Below are 20,857 nucleotides of genomic sequence, written 5' to 3'. Positions count from 1 at the left end.
ACCTTTTGTTTAAAGGCAAATCAGCCTATGGAAGAACCAGGTTAATGGTACCTTTCATTTTTGTAATTAAAACCTTTAATGACATTTTTTCTCTTAAAAAAATCTCAACTTGCTGAGAACACATTTCTTCTGTTTCCTAACTCCTCCAATCCAGCCACTACTTTAGGTATACATAGCCTTCCTAAGATTAATTTCTCCTCATCGTGAGCTATTTTCCTAAACACATTCTACTTTTTTGAATGAATTGTATTGAAATTAACAGAAGAACAGTAGCACAAAGAAAGTATATTTTTATTTCATGTTTTCCTGAAAGTTCACTGCTATACATGTTTTGGACTTGTGTTTTTAAATGCCAGTAATTTTTAAAGAGAAGAGGAAACTACATTTGAATCTTTTTTTGTTGGTTGTCAAAACCATCAACATTTTCTCAGCAAGGCATGTTTCACACACTACTTGTTTTTGCATAAGGTGATTGATAGCATATGCTGAGCCATGGGTGTCCTGAGGAGTGAGTCAGAGGGTGAGCACGTGTCCCGCACCCTCCACCATTGTGTAGTGGGGCTTGGCCTTTGGCTGAAGTTAAGATGGAACCTTAAAATCTTACTTTTTCAGAGTTTGTTGACAAGACCCTAGCACAAGTGGACTTCTATGTAATATTTCTCTTTTATGCATATGCAGAGATAGATTTATCCATTAAAAACTACTCTGAGGTTAAGCTGTCTGGGTGAGAGCTGTTAGAGAAGCCCAGGAGGAGTTTAACCCCTGTCTCTGAGGGAACTGCCTCTGAGGGAACACAATAGCTTCTGGACAGTAACAGTTTTGCTGGCAAAGCTAAGGGTGAACAGTTGCAAGCTAGAAGCAGCTACTATCTGCAATGCCAATGCATCCTGAAGGAGTTCTTAATCCACAAATTACTGACATTATTGTCTATAATTGCTTGTCTGTTGTGACAACACTTATTCAGAGAATGTTTGAAATGTAAACAGCAGCCAGTAGCTTTTTGCAGTGAATTCTTGCCAGTACAGCACTGGGCTCTCACTTGTGCCTTCATACCACCCCAGCAAGTCCCCTTTTGACTCTATATGAATAAGAATTACACACTTATATCCTATATTAAGTAGAACTTTGTTTTTCTAAGGAAAACACTTGGCTTGTTTATTTATTTATTTTTTAATATTTGCAACCAAAAAATTATTTGGTTCTATAATAAAAGCTTCTTTTGCTTCAGAATGTAATTTTTGTCGTACTTTAAAGAAATAAATGACTGGGGGAAAAAAAATCCTGTCATCACTTAAATCAGACCATCTTCTTTTTTTCCCATATTATTTTTTTAAACTATTCAACCAAAATGCATAGACAGTGGTTAAATAAGGGAGAAATCTGTTGTTTATGCTACATTATAAATTCCTAAAGGAACATTGATAATCACAGCACCACTAGCAGTACTACCAGACATTGCAGTAAAAAACATGTGTTTTAAGAACAATGCTGAAAGAACTGTCACATTTGTCACCTGGGTGTTGGCCCTGAATATGTAACCATGTATATAAATACACACACAGAGACACAATTTAGCTTGAAGAATGCCTCTAAGTCACTGTCTTTTGTTCTTACAAGACTAAAAACCTTTGAAGATGACTTAAGTCAATTCTTTGCTTGCAGAGGAATCTCTCAGATACAGATTTGTCTAAAAAAATGTGTTCCTACATAACTCAGAAAGTTATAAATGAGGTGCTTCCACCAATTGCCATGGGGCCTTGTTCCCATGTATGAGTGCACTGTCAGTGGGCTAGGCTTTACCATGCTTTTGAGCAGATCATTTTCATGATGGATTTGTATGCTAAAAGATCCTTCACTGTTCAGGAGTCACAATTTGTATCATGAAGAGATAGGGATGAGCCTCTGGAAACCAAAGAAATATTTACAGGCTACAATAACTGGGCTTGGCAGCATGGTCAGAGCCTGCACTTCTTCCTCTGCCACCTCCTCAGAAACTGGATATCCAGTGCCAGAGGATAGGAACAAATTGGATCAAGGGGTCTTGACTGGCCAGATCTGGAAGCCATTTCCTCTGTTTTCCAGCTCAGCAAAGAGCCAAGCCCACTCCTCTGGGACAATCATCTGCAGCAGGACAGTGGTCCTGGCAACCAGCCCCCAAAGCCCCATTGCACAGATCTCAAAACAGAGAGGGCCACACAAATGGATAACACATACAGGAGTTACTAGACAAAGCAATTAAGTTTACACCCCAAAATAAAAACAAGCAAAACTCTCTATGTGCATGCTGCCCTCCTTTGACAGAAGAAATGGGAGTAATTTTAAAGGCTGTAGCATTTAGAGAAGTAGTGCAATATCATAAAAACCTCAGTTGGACTTTCTCATGGCAGTGAGAACTGGTTCTTGGCAAGGAGAGAAACTCCATGCTGCTACCTAATGTAGGTCTGATCCTGGGACAGGCAGCGTCAAGTCAGCGATATTTCATGATCACAATTGGATTCTCATGTTATTGGCTTTTTCCAGGCAAAAGAGAGTAGGAGCTAACAAACAGTTCACTTTAGTAAGCATTGTAATAAAAAACATTCTTACATAGTAACAAAACTATGATAAATACTGTGCAGTTATTTGCTTTGGCAGTGTCTGTGTTTAAGAGTACGGGAAGAAACACACAACCAAGTGTCATGTACATCTTTAAAGTTTCCACAGCTCCATTTTAGAAAATGCACTTTGTTAAATTCAGCAATTTCATTCTGAGCCAAGATGATTTTTTAAAAAGAAAGTCTATTGAGGTCTCTTACACTATAAATTGCCAGACATGGATAGTATCTATTGTGTGTTAAGAGAAACGGCCTGCCACTGGTTTTTGTGATATTTTAGCTCTGATGGTCCAGTACAGGGATGGGCAGTTTGGTCTCTTGACTTTTCCATTACACATCCTGGATCTGCAAATGAAAGTAAAAGGATGGAAGTCAGCCTTTGCAGAGATCCTCCAAGATGATGGTGGCTGGGAACGTGCTGATGGTTTTCTCTGAGTTGCTTTGGTAACTTCCCAGCTTCTCCAAGTGTCTCTTACCTTCCTGGGCTTTCCGATCTAGTGATGGCAGGAGACTGACCAGCATCTCCTGCTTCTACAGAGCATTTGTAGGCTTCTCTCTGCTAGTAGAAGTGCCTCATTTTCTTTTTTTTGTTTGTCTCACAGGCCATTATCCAATGTTTTAGAAGGTCTTGTATCTCTCACAATGCTGACACAATAATATCTACTGCTTTACACCTTTCAGGACTTTCTTAAGATACTTAGAAATGGAAGCCTCACGTGTTTCATATCATCATGGCTTGCAGGAACCAAAACGAGTAACTGGAATACTACATTGCTGAGGCAGAGCAGACTGTCTCCTTGTATAATATGAAACATTTATGCCATAAGAATAGTGAAAATGATGCTATGAAACAATATAATGCATTTGATAGTTTTCTAAAGTTTTGTTTTAAAAATTACATATTTAAAGTGAAATGCTGCAAATTAAACATAATTCTTTCTAGAGTGTCATTCAAGCATCTTTCTCTGTAAAGAAGAAAAACATATATTTGGTTTGGAATCATCACTGTTGCCAGACATTTGTTCTCTCTCAAATATATGGAATAGAAAGGATGGAAAATAACCTGGCAGTTTTACTATAATAAATTAAAACGTTAGAACAGCATCTATGGCTTTGCTAGTCGTTTTGTTTATACATGAGTGATATGCATGATGTTTTTAATAAGGTAAGAAACAAACACATTACAGGTCATGCAAAACTACGTCACTTTAGGCTCTTTTCAAACCAAATGCTCTCTGTTTTTTAAAGTGACTTGTATTTCTGGGACCTCTTGCAGCAGTAGGAAGAAGGAAAAAAACCACTTCCTTCAGGGCGTTTACAAGAGCTATAGTATAGCAAGAGGAAGTTTCTAAAGGAAGAGCCGGATATCTGTACTGAAGTGGATTACAGTTGCACCACCAAATCAGATGGAGGGAACTAAGGCCAAGTATACATAAACGTAGGAAAACAAACACCATGGAGAAGAGGGAAGAGTAAAAGCAGCTTTCATCTTCCAAGATGTAAATGCACTTCATGTCACTGAATTATGTCAGTGGGTAGTTGTAGTTTTTTAAGATGTTAGTATCTTTGCCAAGAGAGCAGGCTAAGGAAATAAAGCCACAGATGCAGGAAATTAAGGATATAATTAATTTTCATTTTAAAGTTTATTGTGTGATTTTTTTTCATACAATGCCTTCTTTCTTTAAACTTGGCGACTGTATTAATTCCCTTTCTGAATACCACCCTTACAAGACGATGGCATCGGGACTGTGTCTGTTTATGCATCCGTATCCTATACTACAGGATTCTGTGCTCTACTTTTACAGTCAAAGAAATTTAAGACACAATGTAATTTATAAATATTGTTCCTCTTCCCGAGTTTTAAATGTCTCTTCCAAATGGCTGCTGATGGAACTATCCATGAAAAAGAGACACATTTACTTGCACTTAAAAGATCTTTATCTTTTCCTTCACATTCAAAAGCACCCTGCTAACGTTTTTAGTCTTCTTTCTGCTCTCATTGGGATCACCAATAAAACTGTGTGTATTTAGAACAATTAAGCCTTTTAACATACTCTGAGGTATGGAGTAGCTGTCAACATTGTTGTCAAACAGTAATCTGCAGGAAGACAAAATAAGGGAACTCAGGACATCCAGGTCTGACCAACATACCATACATTTCCTTCCAAATCCATTTAGAAAACCCACCAGATGATTTTTTTTTTTTGCAAGTAATCAGCAAAATAAAATTTCATCTTCTCCAGAATGAAGGCAGTCAAGTTTCCTATGGATTTAAGTTTTGTGGTTGGATATTTTTGCTTCCACTAAGTCTTTCATCATGGGAGTATTTGTCATGCATCTCCCTTCTGAATATTGCCTATTGTCTGATAATGAGCAACTTCAAGTTGCAGCCTTTGCCATTCCAACTACGTGTTTCATGAAATGCACTGAAGACTTAACATCGAGTCCTCTTCTCTCTCTAGAACTGGGCTGAAATTCACCAACAAGTTCAGAAATTATGTCAAGAAGAGGAGAGGAAAATACTTCATAGGAAATGAAGATTTCTTTCAAAAAAACTCAACAAAACCAAAATGTGAGCTAGGGAATCATTCCTCATCACAAAGTCTACACAAAGGCTGTGCATAAGCAAGCCCAGAGGACACATCCCTCACTTGTCATCTGGAACTGAACAGCTTGGTGTGTGTGACTAACATATAAAAATGTGCTGTCAGATATTTACCCAATATGTCAGTTCATTTGTGGGTTTGACTCAGTCCTAAAATTAATGTATTTCTTTTCCTTGAGAAGTACAAGAAATTACAGAGTGATACCGGTATTGATGTTAAGGCACTGAATAAATTATCCTATAGATGTGACAAGTGATAGCACAAAATACATCAGGAGAAAATGCTAAATGGAAACCAGTAGGAGCTCCTAATCAAAACCACGGTTAAAATGGGCTAGGACAGTCTTGGTCTATTCACATCATTTGCTATAAATCTCATTCCCTCAGTGCTGAGATATCAGTTCAAACAATACAGCTAAGAAGAGTACTGGTACCCACTTGATCCTTGGCAGTGGGAGAATGGGAGATGGATGAGTGAGAGGGAGGGAGAATGTACACAGAGGGAGAGGATCCACACTCCTTTGAGCTAACACGTGGCCAGCAACAGGCTGTCAGTGAAAGACTATTGCAGCAAAAACCAAAATTTTATCTGTTTGAAAAGTTAATTTTTAATCCCATTAAAGTGAAGTTGGAATAAAAACAGGAAAAATCACATCTTTTTCTCTTGCAGTATACACAAAGTGACTACTTCTGAACTTAGAGGTAGTCAGAGAATTGTGTAAAGACCAGACTTCCAGCATGAAGATGCTTAAAGACAAAATGGCATATTTCACTTCATGAGTTCTTCCACACTGATCAATAAATTCTAAAGAAAGATTTATCTGCACAGTGCAATAACTCCTTGATGAGTCATTATGCCGTTTCAACCCTTTTCCATAGACATTTAATGGTCAGATGGCATCATGCTAAAGAGGATTTTCCAGTCTAACAACTCCACAACTCCATCTTGCCATATGTATTTTTAAATGTTTATAAATGGATACTCCAGTGTTTGGAGTGCAGAATATTTCTGTAGCTGACTGGTCAGAAGCTGGTCTGATCCAGCAGCAATCAACAGCCATTCCTGGTCTGCAATTCTTTGGTGATTTATGTGAATTCATTTGATGTGCTCAACAGAAGTAGCTCCCACTGGGGAGAAGGCCAGGTCACAAAAGCATCACATTTTGTACTAATCTGGTACCTCATTTCCGTCTACAGTCTTGGATGGCAAACCTCGTGCAAAGAAGTCCCATTAACATTAAACTTACCTCCTTAAAGAGCATAGCAGGGACTGGTCACAGTAAATGTGACATCAAAAATAAATGGGAACAGAACCTGTGCTGCCCTGAGAAATTATTCCTTTACATGGAAGTTCAAGGCTTGTGGTGCTAAGTTATCTATTTTATCTAAATTATCTGGTGCTAAACCATCTATCTTTACCTATTCATCTTCTTTTAGATGTTAAATTAATACTGCCTTTCAGAGAATTAATTAATTCAAACTCACATGGTTCCAAGCTCTGAATGCTGCCATTGATTTTTCCCAATCATTTAATAGATTGAAATATTAACTAGAAGTCCAAGTGCGACATCCAAAAATAAACCCATCTCTTTAAAATTAGCTGTCAGCTATAGGAAAGCTTTCCTTCTTTGCTGTATGCTGGGAAGAGTCAATATCTGCATGATCCCTACAAGGCTGGTTAAACCCAGAGAGCTCTCTCTTTCTGCACTGTTTCCCACTTCCTGCAGTTAGCCAGCACTCTCATACCTACCCTAGCACCTCTGCCTCTCTCCAAATACACAATCACTTACTATGGGGACCTTTTACTGCTAAAGATAAAGACTCTGCCTTTTGTGTAAATAAGTTAGGAGTCAGTTTGATTAGAGGAGATACTACAGCAGACACCACCTAAAAGATAAGAATCTGACCTACTTTTACCAAGGCTCCCATGTCTCCTGTTAGAGTGAGATGCATTGGACCATGGTGGTGTATTTGATGCCTGTCCTTCTTTTCAACAGGCTTCTAACCTCTAAGGATAGGTCATTGCGCCTTGAATCAGGGCTTCCTGACAGCAGCAAGCATTTCATGTTTAAACATTGCTGGTATATCAGTTAGGTTTTACTAGCACTGGAAAAACATTCCATGAATGGAGGCAGTAGGTTTGGACTTAGAAACATGCCATTTGTGGTCCTCCCTTTCTTTGTCCCATATTCTGATGATTGTAGGGACCAGAGGTGGTGTACGTGGATCTCTAACATGTATTGAGTGTCACTGCTGTCACGCTGACAGCTGTCAATCCTGTCATCTTGTCTGTGCCTGTCCTGTCACATGCATGCCACTTTCAGAGTTTTTGACTCAATACAAAGCTTCAGAAGGGCTCTGCATCCTCCCATCTTTCTAGAGAAAATAGTTCTCTTCGCTCCTCAAAAGACATCAGGACACAGCAGTGTCACATGTGCAATAAGCATGGATCTGGGTGTCCCTGAAGGGAGTGTAGGAAGCTTTACTGGGATCTTCTTCTCCAGAAGTGGAATGAGGTGGCTCTGGAGCCTACCACTCTGCAGACTCCATGAAGGGCTGAAGTTTCCAAGGGGTAGGAGCTGCCTCCAAAGTAGTCAGAGGAAGGTAAGAAAGGTTGAAAAGGGATGAGGGAGAACCCCTTTCTCTATCCACCATCCTCTGAAGTTCCCCAACACCATCCAGATGGTTTGGCAATGCCATGGTAGTAAGTCACATTATAAGAATTTTTGTAGCAATGTTGAAAAACTATTGAATGATGTTTCCTATGACAAATACACCTAAAGTAATCAAAAATGCAGAGAAACATTGGTGTCACCTGACATTTAAAGCCACTCAATATGCTTTTAGAGAATAGCGTGCAAAGATCTAAACATTTTTCTCCCCGGTCATTAGAGAAAGCATGTTAACAGCGCACTACCACGACCAAAACCACATGTCAAAGCTGAGGTCTCACGAAACAATGGCTTGGGATCTCATGGATCTAGAGCTTTAGTTTCACACGGTGAATTTGATCAGGATGTCAAGCTAACCATGCAGGAAAACTCATCGTTTTCATAACCACTACTGGGCATCTCAAAATCTACCCTTTACAGAAGGCAATGTCATCTCTAATGAGGGAGAGCTCCAGCACCACAGTCTCACTGCCAGCCTCATCACTCATCACTTTCTAATGCATTTTTTTCAATGCATGTATGCACTCACACACAGAGATCACACAGAAGGGCTTATCTGTGAAACATGGAGATGATTAATCTCATGAAGACAGAGAAAAATGCCTTCTTGCTGAAAGGTGGTCTTGCTTTTATGCACACAAATCATGCAGGAAGAAAGACTGTCCCAGTATTTTCAGTTATTGCATTCTTTGTTTTAATGATTACATGTGAAGGAATAATTATCCTGGCACTACTGAGCACACCATAGGCTAGGGGCTTTTTATTTGCCAGTTATTGTTTGTATTATAAATGCTAAAGTGAAATGACGCAAGTGCCCTTTTCGTTGTGATATTGTTTGCTTTAGCTTTTGTTGGATCCAATCCAATGGTACCTTTACGTAGGCTCCTGTATAATTAAGATAGTGTGCACAGCCCCTGAAAGGAAATCGTTAAGAGCCTTTTGCAGAGAATGCCCCAATTTCCATGTCTGTGCCTTTTTAGTGGGTATAGCTCACACTCCATTGATTAACTTCTTGATAGTCCAGGCATATTTCAAATATTAATCCCATGTTAAGCTTCCAAAGCAGCTTCCAGCTAATAAAGTTCAAGCCACTGTGTAGGCTATGATTCACTTGTTAATCATTAATTTCTTGTTATTCCTAATAAGATGTTCCTTTCTCAGGAAAAAAAAAAAAAAGAAAGGATTTTGTTTTTCTCTGAAACATATTAAAGGTATTTTTTTAAAAAGTGTAAGGACAGTTTAGAGCTCTCTACACTATTTCAGAGTAATGGATAGATGCTTTGGTTAGAGATGTTAAATCAAGAAACAGATATTCTTCTTGGGGAAGAAATCTGATGGTTTAACAACTAAACAAAGAGGACAAAGTAATATACAATTTTGCAGTTTATTTGCTCACCTGCAATTGCAAACACAAAGTCTAAACTTTCCCTTTGCCCATAAATAACAACCTTTCATTGCTACAAACTCTCTCTAAGCTTCTGTATGAATTCCCAGGTAGGTGTGGTGCAGCTCGTTATCACTGCTGTCAAGTTTCCAGGCTGCTGTGCAGTGTTATACCAGCTCCTCCCTACCCCAGAGAGCTTACCCACAAGCACTCCTTAGGTGCTTCTGCATCAAAATAGCCCTATCTCCTAAACTACATCTCACCTTATTTCTCCCTTCTACATCTAATGGAGCGGTCAAGTCACTAAAACTAAACCTCAGCCATGATATGAGAAAAACACTGCTACCATTGTGTTCATCTGCCTTTATTATGAGTTCAAGCTGAGAATTGATTTCTTTCATATTTAAAACCTAAAATAGTAGTAGACTTCAGAGAAGATTTGTCCTCTATAACTGATTACTTAAGTAAAAACAAATAAAGAAATATGCAACATAAAGTTACTATATGCATATTTATAGATGATCAATGCACACCAGTAAATGCTTTTAAATAGGTATTGAGTAATTTCTTAAGTCTGGAGCTTAAGATCAAATGGTAAGTGTATTAAAAACCTGGAACTGCTTGACTCAACATGCTTCAGCTAAAATTATATCAAAGTAGTTACAAAACCTGATTAAACAAGGCTTCATTCCCACATGTAACTCCACCTCGCTGCCTTGGCAAAGCCATAAGCTGGTAACACCCTTTAACTGGTTTGTACAAAGCACATTAGCAATTAATAAAAGCAGAGTGAAGGAGTTCATGTTTATTTCTAACATGTTAATGGTGTTTAGGGAATCAGTGCTCTCTGGCAAAGGGTGGTGATTTAAAAGAAACAATTTAAATCAGCTCCTGGTTTCTGTCTGACTTCAAGGCAGCTGAGTCAGTCCAGCACTGAGGACCTGTGTCAGCCAAAGCCACAGCACCAGAGCCCAAACCACCCTCTTCATCCTCCTTAGCCATGTGACAACCAATTTGCTTCACAAAATGTCCTAGTGCTCTCAATACTAGGGTACTGATAAAGAAGTCTCACTTAAGGAGTCAACTAGAAAAGAAAATAAATTGCTCTAAATACAGATGGCTATTTTTCACAACATATGAACTCGAGACACAAGTGTTTTCATAGAATCATAGAATGGTAGGGGTTGGAAGGGACCTTTAGAGATCATCTACTCCAACCCCCGGTTCTTGAAAACCAATGCTTTGATAGAAGTTATACTGCAAACACAGCCATCAACTGAGCTTACTGCTTTCTGGAAAATTAAATAGCAAGCTTTTAACGATTTCCCCCTTAATGGACTGTATGAGGTTTCAAAAGCTAAGATAACTAAAAAAAAGTAGTTAAAAACTACATCCAAACAGGCTTCATCTGTACCATCAAGGATCATCTGAACAATCTAATTTCAATTCTGTTCCAACCTCTCAACCATTGTTGAAAAAAAAGCAAAAATGTCTTCCACCCCCATTCTTCTATTTAAGTGGAAAAAGAAGAATGCACACTTTTTCAGACCAGTCACAATATCCAGGACTCAGGAATTTGTCTTCATTTAAAGCCACCATGGCAGTAGTGCAGTATCCAAGTAGTGCAGTATCCCTTTACTAACACATAGGAAATTAATTAGAGAAGGGAGGTGAATGACAGCACGCCCCTCCGCTAAACATCACAAAAATAAGATACAATAATTTTCTAAAGTATATATTAAATACAGCTAGATTCTTAACTCTCCTGCTGTTCCCTGACTGCATATATTTGTTATATGTATGGGATTTTATGTACTTCAGCATTTCCAAACTGTTATCTCTAGAGAGAGCAGTTTGCACTGCCCTAGGGGCTGCAGCAAATGTCCTACCAGCTTCCAAGAGACATTATGCATACTGATGCTCCAGAAGGATTTTGGCAAGGAGTGCTTGTCACTGGACATAAGTAGGCTTCACTCTTACAATGAGCAGGGGCAAAAAGACGTCTCAGGGGTCTGGGTGTACTCCTCATAGCATCATAAAGCAGCTTCAGAGAAAAAAAACACTGGTCATTCAGGTTAGCCTATGACTTGGAGTTTACAAAAATGCATAGAAGTCCTGGTCAAGTTATGGTGTCTTCAGAAATTTGACATATTTATACTGTGTCCCAACACAAAAGTCCAAACATCATGAAAATAATGAACTGCTATCGGAGCACTAGTGCTGTTCCTGACTAGAGATGGTAAACTGCCATACCTGAGAAGGTACCTAATTAGGGGTAGTTATAGCAGATGTAAAATCTATCAGGTAACTTGATTGCTGCTATTGTTTTTCCCTGAGAAATAGGAAAACTAAAGTATTTCACATTCAAACGTAAGTTCTTTCTTCCAGATCTTCTAAATACATACAAATGGGCTAAATTCCTGTGGATGTGGTTTTTTTCCAGAGAGGATGTCATGGGTGCCTGCTTCTGCTGAATTTCAAGCTAGTCAATGAGGACTGCCAAATCTATCAGTGATATGGAGTCAGAATCTATTTTCCAGTAAAACATTTTTCCACATTTTGATTTGTTCTTGTGGTACCGTGGCCCAGGCGGGGGTGCTGGCAAACCAAGCACCAAGCAGTAGCTCCAGTCCCAGGTGTCAGCAAACATGGATTTGACCAGAAGCTCTGAAGGTTTTGAAGAGAGAAAGCAACTGTTTTTAAATACCTGAAAAAATGTGCCAGAAGAAGAGGATATTCAGACTTCAACAGGTTTTTGCCCTTTTATCACAAGCCAAAATACTGTCATCAGCCAGTACTATTTGAGAAAAATGTTATTTAGTTTTCCCTAATTAGCTATTTTTGTGATTAATTTGTCATTGGTAAAGCTTCAGTGAAGCTGTAAAGTCAGATGCATGCTCATTAGCATTATTTAACTTAGCTCCATTTTCTCATCCTGGTAAAAATACAGAAATAAAAGCTATTAATTCAAAACTATTGTCCATTTCCCAGCATTCTGAGGCAGTTCTAGACACATAGCTTACAACACTAGGTAGAAATTAACTGATCAACATCTTCCTAGTAACTCTGGGGAACTAAGGTACATAACTTATTGGCATAAGTTTTCTTCCCAGGTGGAAGATGCTTTCTGACTCATTGAATGGGAGCACAGCTGCTTTTTGTCCTGTGCTGTGACCTGTCTGGGATATAAAGAGGTTGATGGAGCAGCAGGCACAGCTGGTCTAAGTCTGAATGCTCCCACCATGAACTCTAAAGCTGACAGTCGTGGAGTAGAAAGAGCACAGAACACGAAAATCTTTGGCACAGGGCAGATCAAACCCACACGCCAGAGAGAAGGTTGGACACCACTCCCGGCAGTGTGTGAAAGCATCTGCAAATGGAGATGTTGCTGAATCTCCAGCTGCTCCTGCAACAGCTCTTTGGAAATTAGTTAAAAAAAAAAAAAAAAGTCAGCTTGGCATTTGGAGGCCAAAGGCAAACACTTGAGGATGCAGGGTCTCTGTGCACATCAGCTGGCGGTCACATCTAGGAGTCACTAAGTTGAAACTTTGTCATGAGCAAATCTCCATAGCTCTACTTGATCCTACACGGAGAGGCTGAAGAACTGCCCTGTCAAGTAGGAGAGAGTAACACTAATTTTCTTTTATATTTTATATAACTTAGCCTAAACCTTTTCATTGGTGATAGGACACTGAAGTCCTATCCCTCTCTATTGAAGAAAGACATTGGAATATTCTCAACTTTACAGATGGACTTCTTTTCCAAGTAGAACTGGTTTGGAGGAAAAAAAAAACACCAAAAAAAACCAAAAAACCAAATATTAAGTACAATATTTTTTAAAGTTCAGATTCTTGAGTATTTACACCTAGTCCATATATTTGTAAGAGTTGTTTGATGGTTCCTTTATGGGCTTAATATAGGGGATGCACTATCCAATGATTATGAGATCACATCATCCGGACAGGCAGGCAAATAAAAACTTCATGGTTTGTAACCGAAAAAGTGGTGAAATGTCTCCAAGAAATTGAGAACATGAAGCCAGAGTTTTGAGCTTAATCCCCCTGTTGTGCTACTCTTATACCTTCAACCTCTGAAAGTCCCTCCAATATGGACAAAGCCCAAAATAGCTCCTGCTGGGTGCAGCAGCTGCTTAGCACAAGGACAGCATGCTCTGTGGCTGCCCAAACCAAGATGATAGCACATCAAAACACGTGGCTAGGAGAAAGGGAGCAGAGAACATTTTCCAGTATTATTCTGGAAAAGAAGTCAAAGCTACCAGTGCTACTAGTGCTAAATCAGTCATTAATATCACTATGGGCTCATTTCATACCAAAATATCTTAAAGAACAAACCAACCCTCCTCCCCTTTGATTGTTTACCCATATGATAACAGCATCATGTACTCAGAAAGAGATGACATGGTATAAAAAACTCCAGCCCCTTCTTGCATCCAGAAGGAAAGAGGGATAGAAATGGATTTTAATTATTAACTTGGGTTAGCTGTCACAGTACCTGAGAAACCACCATATGGAACATATTCCAATATAGTTTCTACTCTTAATGGCCTCGAGCCTTCCAAGAAGAAAATTCTGTGTTCTATAAACTGATATCTAAGTGGCCTTGCTTTCCCTTTCCCTAGAGCTACAAATACATCAGCTATGCAAGGGCCATTAACATACAGTTAATGTGTCCAATAAAATTTTTAGTGAAATATACTCTGGTTACTTGAAGTAAGAATTTGGATGGAATAAGATTTCAAGTAGTGGGAGACTTGAGGGAGAAATTCCAGCTATGTAACCCTCCCACTTTAATTTCTTCTCAACAAAGTTCCTGCTGTGATTATGGTTGTGCTTTAGACCAGACCATGCAAGGCATGAAAAACTCTGCTATTCTGCTCTTTAATTATCCAAATCAACTATTCCTAAAAAGTGATTGTAGTAAGAGCCATGAAAAAAATGCATCAATATCTCCTTTTTATTTTGTATACATTGAAGAAATAAAAAGCAGCACCAATGGAAGCTACATTAACATCATTGGCACTAGCTTACAGTCCCTGTGAACAAGTATCACATTTCTGTCACAATTTTTCAGACAAGTATTTTGCACTGGAAATTTGTTCTACACTTACTGATGCTAGTAGACAGGAGATTTTTTCCCTTCCATGGAGATATACATATTTATACAAAAACATCAAGATTAAAGTACCAGAAAATGATTTCCTGTTGCTGCAAAAAGCAGTGTGTATGGGCAAACCAAGGCAAGGTTTCCAGAAATGCTTGTGAAAGCTTGAGGACCAGCATCCTCTGATTTTAAGAGGTTGGAGTGGGAGAAAAAAACGACTGAGGGCACAAGTAAAATGCATATTCAGACTGCAGTTCAAGCAATCTGGTTTCAGCTCTTACTTCAATAATACTAGTGAAGAGGTGTCACAGGCACAGAGAGTGCAGGCATGTAGTCACACATCCAGTTTTGGTTATTAGAAATGCATGGTGGATGCAAGTCGATCCAAACTCCAGCTACTGTGCTTTGAGCTAGATAGTGTGCAGAAACCCCCAGGGAACAGTGTGGCTCTGTGCCTTTCAGACAATTATAGCACTAATAAACCCAAGAGTTCATTGTTTTTTCAACCTCTTTTTGCTCACAAAAGTGCAATATTCCTCACTATTTTTCTTGGCAAAGCAAGTAACAGCATTTCAGAAAAGGGCAGCTAAAATAGGTGTCACAGAATATTCATCCATTATGATGAGATTTACTCTAAGAATGGTGTGTTATATACCAAATGCATCCTGTGTGAGGCCAACGTTAGCCTTAGAACGATGGAACACAGTCAAGGCCAGTGCTCCCACTTATTCCTGAAAAATCACCATCTGAGGAAAAGTAACAATTCTCAAGGGTTCTGTCACACACTTATACACGTGCACACAAGGATACAATCGCAAATAAATCTTGAACAGAATAATGCCAGACTGGCTTTTCTTTCTTTCAGAAAGATCTTTAGACTCTCTGCCCCCTCCAAGAAAGCATCTAAATCAGTTCAACTGAAGGTGGAGAAGAGGGAAATAAGGGGGGAAAAAATCCCATGTAATTTTGAAGTTTTAGTATGAACACAAGTTCTACTGGTTTATTTCTATCAGATTTGGCTCTCTGATGGTTGGGTGGCTTTAATATCTGTCTATTTGCACACAGTTGTGCAACCTTCTTCTACAGCTTGTTAATTTAGTCTCGAGATTGCAGCATGTGGGTTTTTTCAGACATAACTAACTTAAAATAACTAAACCCCAAAATTCCTTCTTAATAAGCTCAAGGTCATTTGTTTAAAAATTGAAAAGGATCAGGATCCTGTAATTCCAGGCGTTGTTATGAAATGGGTGAAAAGTTTCCTTCATATTAGCTTACTGAGTGCACTCTGCAGCTGTGTCCCACTGCAGAGCCACCACAGAAATCAGCTTGTTATGTATGTGCTGGTTGCAAGGAAGACTTGCTAAACATTACAGCTGCATCTAACATGTCTTCAAGAAGGAGTGTCTGCATGAAAAATAGCAGCTGGAGGTCAAAATTCAGGCCCTGAAAGGCTTTGTTGTAGCTGAGGGATGAGAACAACTGTATAGACTATGCATGGGAGTCAGCCGAGACCAATGGTAGGACTGATTTAGATTCTTGTTTTAATAAAGTGCACCTTCATGCTATATACCTCATAGAAACAAGGTTGGTCTTTGAGATGCTTTGACTTGGTAAACAGTTGTTTGCTCAGCAAGTGCCATTTTTGGGTACTTGAGGCAAGTGTTGGTAGACGTTAAGAGGGACAGGGATACATTTAGTACTGCTGCATTGCCTGGGAGAATAACCTCAGCTTCAAGATAGATAGTGAGTGACAGAGTGAGAACAAGTACTTCGGAGAAGTCTCATAAACAAAGCATCAAAAGGCATTCACTTCAACTTACTGTTTCCCTTTAATGGCTGTAGGCTGAATGTACTCTTTCCAATCAGTCTCTCATGCTATTTTTACCCCCATGTATGGACATTACATCTCATTTCTTCAACCCAGGCCTTTGGAGTTCTTCCCAGCTTTTGAAGGAGCAGAGAATTTTATGCTTCTTATGTTTAGCTACTGTAGATTCAAGTCAGATATTTGTGATTCTCAAGAGTGGATACATTGAATCCAGACTCACAGCAGGCTGCTTCAAAATTACTTTGACTATATGGAAAGCTAGCAAGCACTGTTACTAATACAAAAGAGCATATTACCTTATTCACCTGCTCTGACTACCAGCTTGTCTGAGGAACAGAACACATAAGAATTTAACCCTGTAGCTTATCCAAATTACGAAAAATATTTGTATTTTGAAGAATGAACTTTTGGTGTGAAGAAGGGAAGGGAATTTCTGCTGAGTTGTCCTGTAGCTTCCAATTAAAGAAGAGATACAGCTTATAGATAACTCCAAATGGCAATGAAGTATTGCTAAAAAGGAGTAATTGTATTTTCAGGCACAAATTCATCACTCAGAGAAGTGCCAAGTTGCAATGTTTATCTCTACAAAATGCCAAGAATGCTCTTCCATTGCATAGCAAGTAACTACATTATCTTGCAAACCGTATCATCTCCAGGGCCTAACATATTACAGTCTCAACTCGTCTCACAGTTTATTTGATCATTATGATGACAACCCCAGTTAGACTGTGCTCAGGCTTGTCGAATGGCTACTCCATTTGGTGGCATAGGTGATGCTCATCTATAGGAATGGAATTTGCAAGCCTGAACTCAGTGCTTACAGCCTCTGTGCAGAGAAAGGCTTCAATGCCTGTGGTTACCATTTACAACATCCACATGGAAGAATGCCTGAAAGGCTTTTTCAGATTTTAGGACCATCCAAATACCAAATTATAGACCAAATCTACTTTGGAGTGCAGTGTCTACGTCATTCCTCACGAAAGAGCAAAATTACACCTGATAACACAACAGCAACACAGAGAAGAGGAGATGAACTCTGTGATTACTTTGTACAAACACTGAGGTAGACAGGCTCTTCATGGGGAATTTCAGATGTCTTTATGAGGGGACAAGGCGCAGAGATGCTTATTCACAACTGCAATGGCTCTGACCAGGCTAAGCGCAACTCCAGGAGCCTATATAGCTTGTCTGGCCAAAACCAGATACTTATGCATACCTGGGTGTGTAAGTGATCATGCAGAGATCCTGGAGGCTGCTCAGATGTAGGTGGATATGTTCTCCTTGAATTTGCACTAGCTCTGTAGATTCCTTTTGTGAATCTGACCCACTGATTTCAAACACAAATTCTGTTGTGTTGATTCTCCAGATTATTCAGGATAAAGTTTGCTGAAAGTCAAATCATCTTGTTCTAAGAGTATTTCCTACAGATGACCGTGTACATCTCAAAGAAACAAGGATGCCATTCAGGCAGAAAGCCTAGCCTCTCTGAAAGGCATGAAGGGGCATGGAGAGACAGAGATTGGCATATTCTCCACTAGGCCAACTAGAACAGATTGCTCAAGCAGATTATTGCTATCTGGATTTTTCAGCATTGGTGACAAAATAAGTTTCCATTGGAAGTATTTAGTTTGAAAAGCTTTACAGAGCCCAGACACATGTCACAACTTAAACAGGCAAGGCAAACCTCTCCTTTTCTCCAGGTATGCAGCCTGGGGGGACAACAGCTGCTGCAAGGGATCAGCTACTCCTCGCAGAGAAGTAACATGTCTGACAGGATCTGTCCTACTGCATGTGAGCAGCCCCCAGCCCAGGGCATCAGGCACCTCTATGAGGATGAGGCAGGTCTGGTCTGAGGAAGGGAGGGGCAAAGGTTGCTTGCTCAGCATACAGAAGCAGTTGTCTCATTCCTCAGCAGCAGTTGACATCAAGATTATTTGCAGAGCAGAGAGAGTTGACATTAAACAGAAATATGGGCACCTCAAGAAGATGTTCTCTTATTCAGCCCTCAAGACTGTAGTATAGAGAGCATAAATGCCATAAGCAGAAATAGCAGAAATGCCATAAGCAGCAAGATGGTACACTCTAAAAGGGAAGGTGGGAAGACTGGGATGGAACCAAGAATCTGGGAATACAAGGAGACATGAATGACTGACTGAAATGATGACTGCAATTTAAGAAATGCAAAAACCTCAATCATAAAGTGGAATAATTCTAATTGGGAAAAAAAGAAAATACCACAAAAAGTACATCACATCAGAAAAGGTTATCAAACATCCATCATCCATTCCATTAAATATTCTTAACTCATAAAGCTAATCATAATTCTTTGCTCATTAGTATTAAAAGTTAAAGATTCAGGATTTCCTGGTCCTGTTTCTGGTGTCAGTAAGAACGGCAGGATCACTGGCATCAGCGAGCAAAACTACAACGTGCAACCACAGCACTTACAAAGAATGAGCAAGTAATTGTTCACAGTAGCTGGCAGCTTGGAATGGGCTTATTATCAGCCTATTAAGCCTTTATTTTTTAACAGCAATATTCACTTAAATATTTAACTTCTGTTCTTTGCACCATGAAAACCTAATTCCCTTTCCTGAAGGTATAAAGTTATTGGCAGAACAAAAAAAGTAGTTTCTTTTTTAATGCTCAACATGTTTGAACATCAGCTATTGCCTACTGATACTCTTCATCCTTTAGTGGAGCTGAGCTTGTGCCACTGCTGTCAGAGGTAACTTGGTTACCAAAACATCAACTTCCTAAACCCTCCAGAAGAACAGGGGGACACTGTAAGCAAAACACTGCATTCTCTAAGAAAACTGCCTGTTTCTTGGCAACTGGAAAAACAATCTCTCTCAATTAACACACTTCGTCTAGCCCACATCTGCTGTTAAAACACTAGAGTAAAAATATTTGAGCACCTTCAAATTGTGAGTAATGAAGTCACACAGACAAGAAATTAAATTATTCATTTGAAAACCAGTTTAATTAATATAATGGTCTGCACTTTTTTTTTTGGTATGTCTTCTAAAACCTTTGATTCAATAGTTTTGTTTCTTTTCTCTTCCATATCATTGCTTGCTGTGGAGTTATGAAAAAAGAAAATGTTTCAATTAATTCAAGGAAGAGTTCTTCTTAGAATTTCTTCTAAAATATACATATTTGCCTATGTGTTCAATAAGTCTTATGCAGCAGTAAGGTTAGGAACACCACTTGGCAATCTTGTGTTCAAAGTTCATTCTGACCTCTAGAGCACTATGTTTCATCTTCAGTGGCTTTATGAGTTTTTTAATAGATAGGAAGTTTTACCCTACATTCCTGTTCTTTGTGCTTTTTCCCTCACCTTACACTTGTGAAATGCTAAGGCTCACTATCAGACATCTGTCTTACAATTCATAGACAGCCTTCAGCATTTGCGTGTTTAATGTTTAAATCCCAAAGGCAGTGCAAGTTTTGCCTTTTAGGTGAGGTTTAAAAGTTGGCAAATGACCCTGATGAGGTTATAAACACATTTCTCTAACTAAAAAGAGATCCCTAGCAGAGAGGGAATCACTCTCTTCAGTCCACCTAATAGATCACCTGTACTCTCTAGCTTCTTCGCCTGTTACAATTTTTTATATGCAAATTCCATTTTTTAAATTCTCACTGAACAAAGTGGTCAGTATTGGTCTGAGACAAAATAGAAATGATTCACACAAAGGTCATTACTTAACTAGGAAACAATATAAAGTAAATACTATTAAGTAAAAAAATCATACCTTAGGCACAGGAACTGCAGATTTCCACTAGGAAAAAACCCATCACCAAGAGTCTATTCTTGGTTTCTTACAGACACTGTTACCAAGCTGGCCTATCCATGAACCTCCTGATATTTTTATTATGCAATCAAGTAAAAAAGTAATTTGTACCTTAAAAATAACAATTGCTTCATACATTGCCTCTATTGGAGCAAAAGGTAGGGAAAACATTGATTACAAATGCACGGCTTTTTGCAGGACACTGTTTAATGAAGTTCCTTTCTTTCCTATTGATCAAACTTACATACTTCTATTTTCTTGGATGACAAACAATAGCCTAGAGGAAATTAAACATTGAAATCTGCAGACATTCTGGGACGATATTTGTTTAACAGCTGCCGAACTCTGGAAGTAACAGCAAAGGGTATTATGTAAGAAAATCCTGTAACCCAAACAGATAATATTCTGCTTAACATCACATTGAGACTCTACTTGCTTAAAACATCAGTTGTTACAAGAAAACAATGTTCAGCTGATGATCCACAGTGCAGAACTCTCTGTTCAGCCCAGAAACGTAACAACCTAGAAATGTTCAATAAGTCAAATTCAGGAAAATATATAATTGCCATTTCTTTAAAAAGAAACAAGTATAATACAACAGATTATTTGTTCTTACTTCATCTTTGACATGTATTACCAGAGTGACAGATTGTACACTTGCTTGTTCCAGCCTTCAGAGTTAAAACTGAGTTCATAAAAATAAATCTGAAACTGTCAAAGGCTGTAAATGCAGACCTGGACAAATTTGACCAAAAATAAACTAATTTGGCCTATATTTCTTAGAAGAATGTACTAGATTTCATGTCTTGATTGTTTTATGACACTCAATAGAAAATAAACTGTTATTATTTAATCTTCA

The sequence above is a fragment of the Colius striatus genome, chromosome 11 (assembly GCF_028858725.1).
Source record: "Colius striatus isolate bColStr4 chromosome 11, bColStr4.1.hap1, whole genome shotgun sequence".
Classification (NCBI taxonomy): Eukaryota; Metazoa; Chordata; class Aves; order Coliiformes; family Coliidae; genus Colius; species Colius striatus.
Note: the sequence above shows the minus strand (reverse complement) of the source record.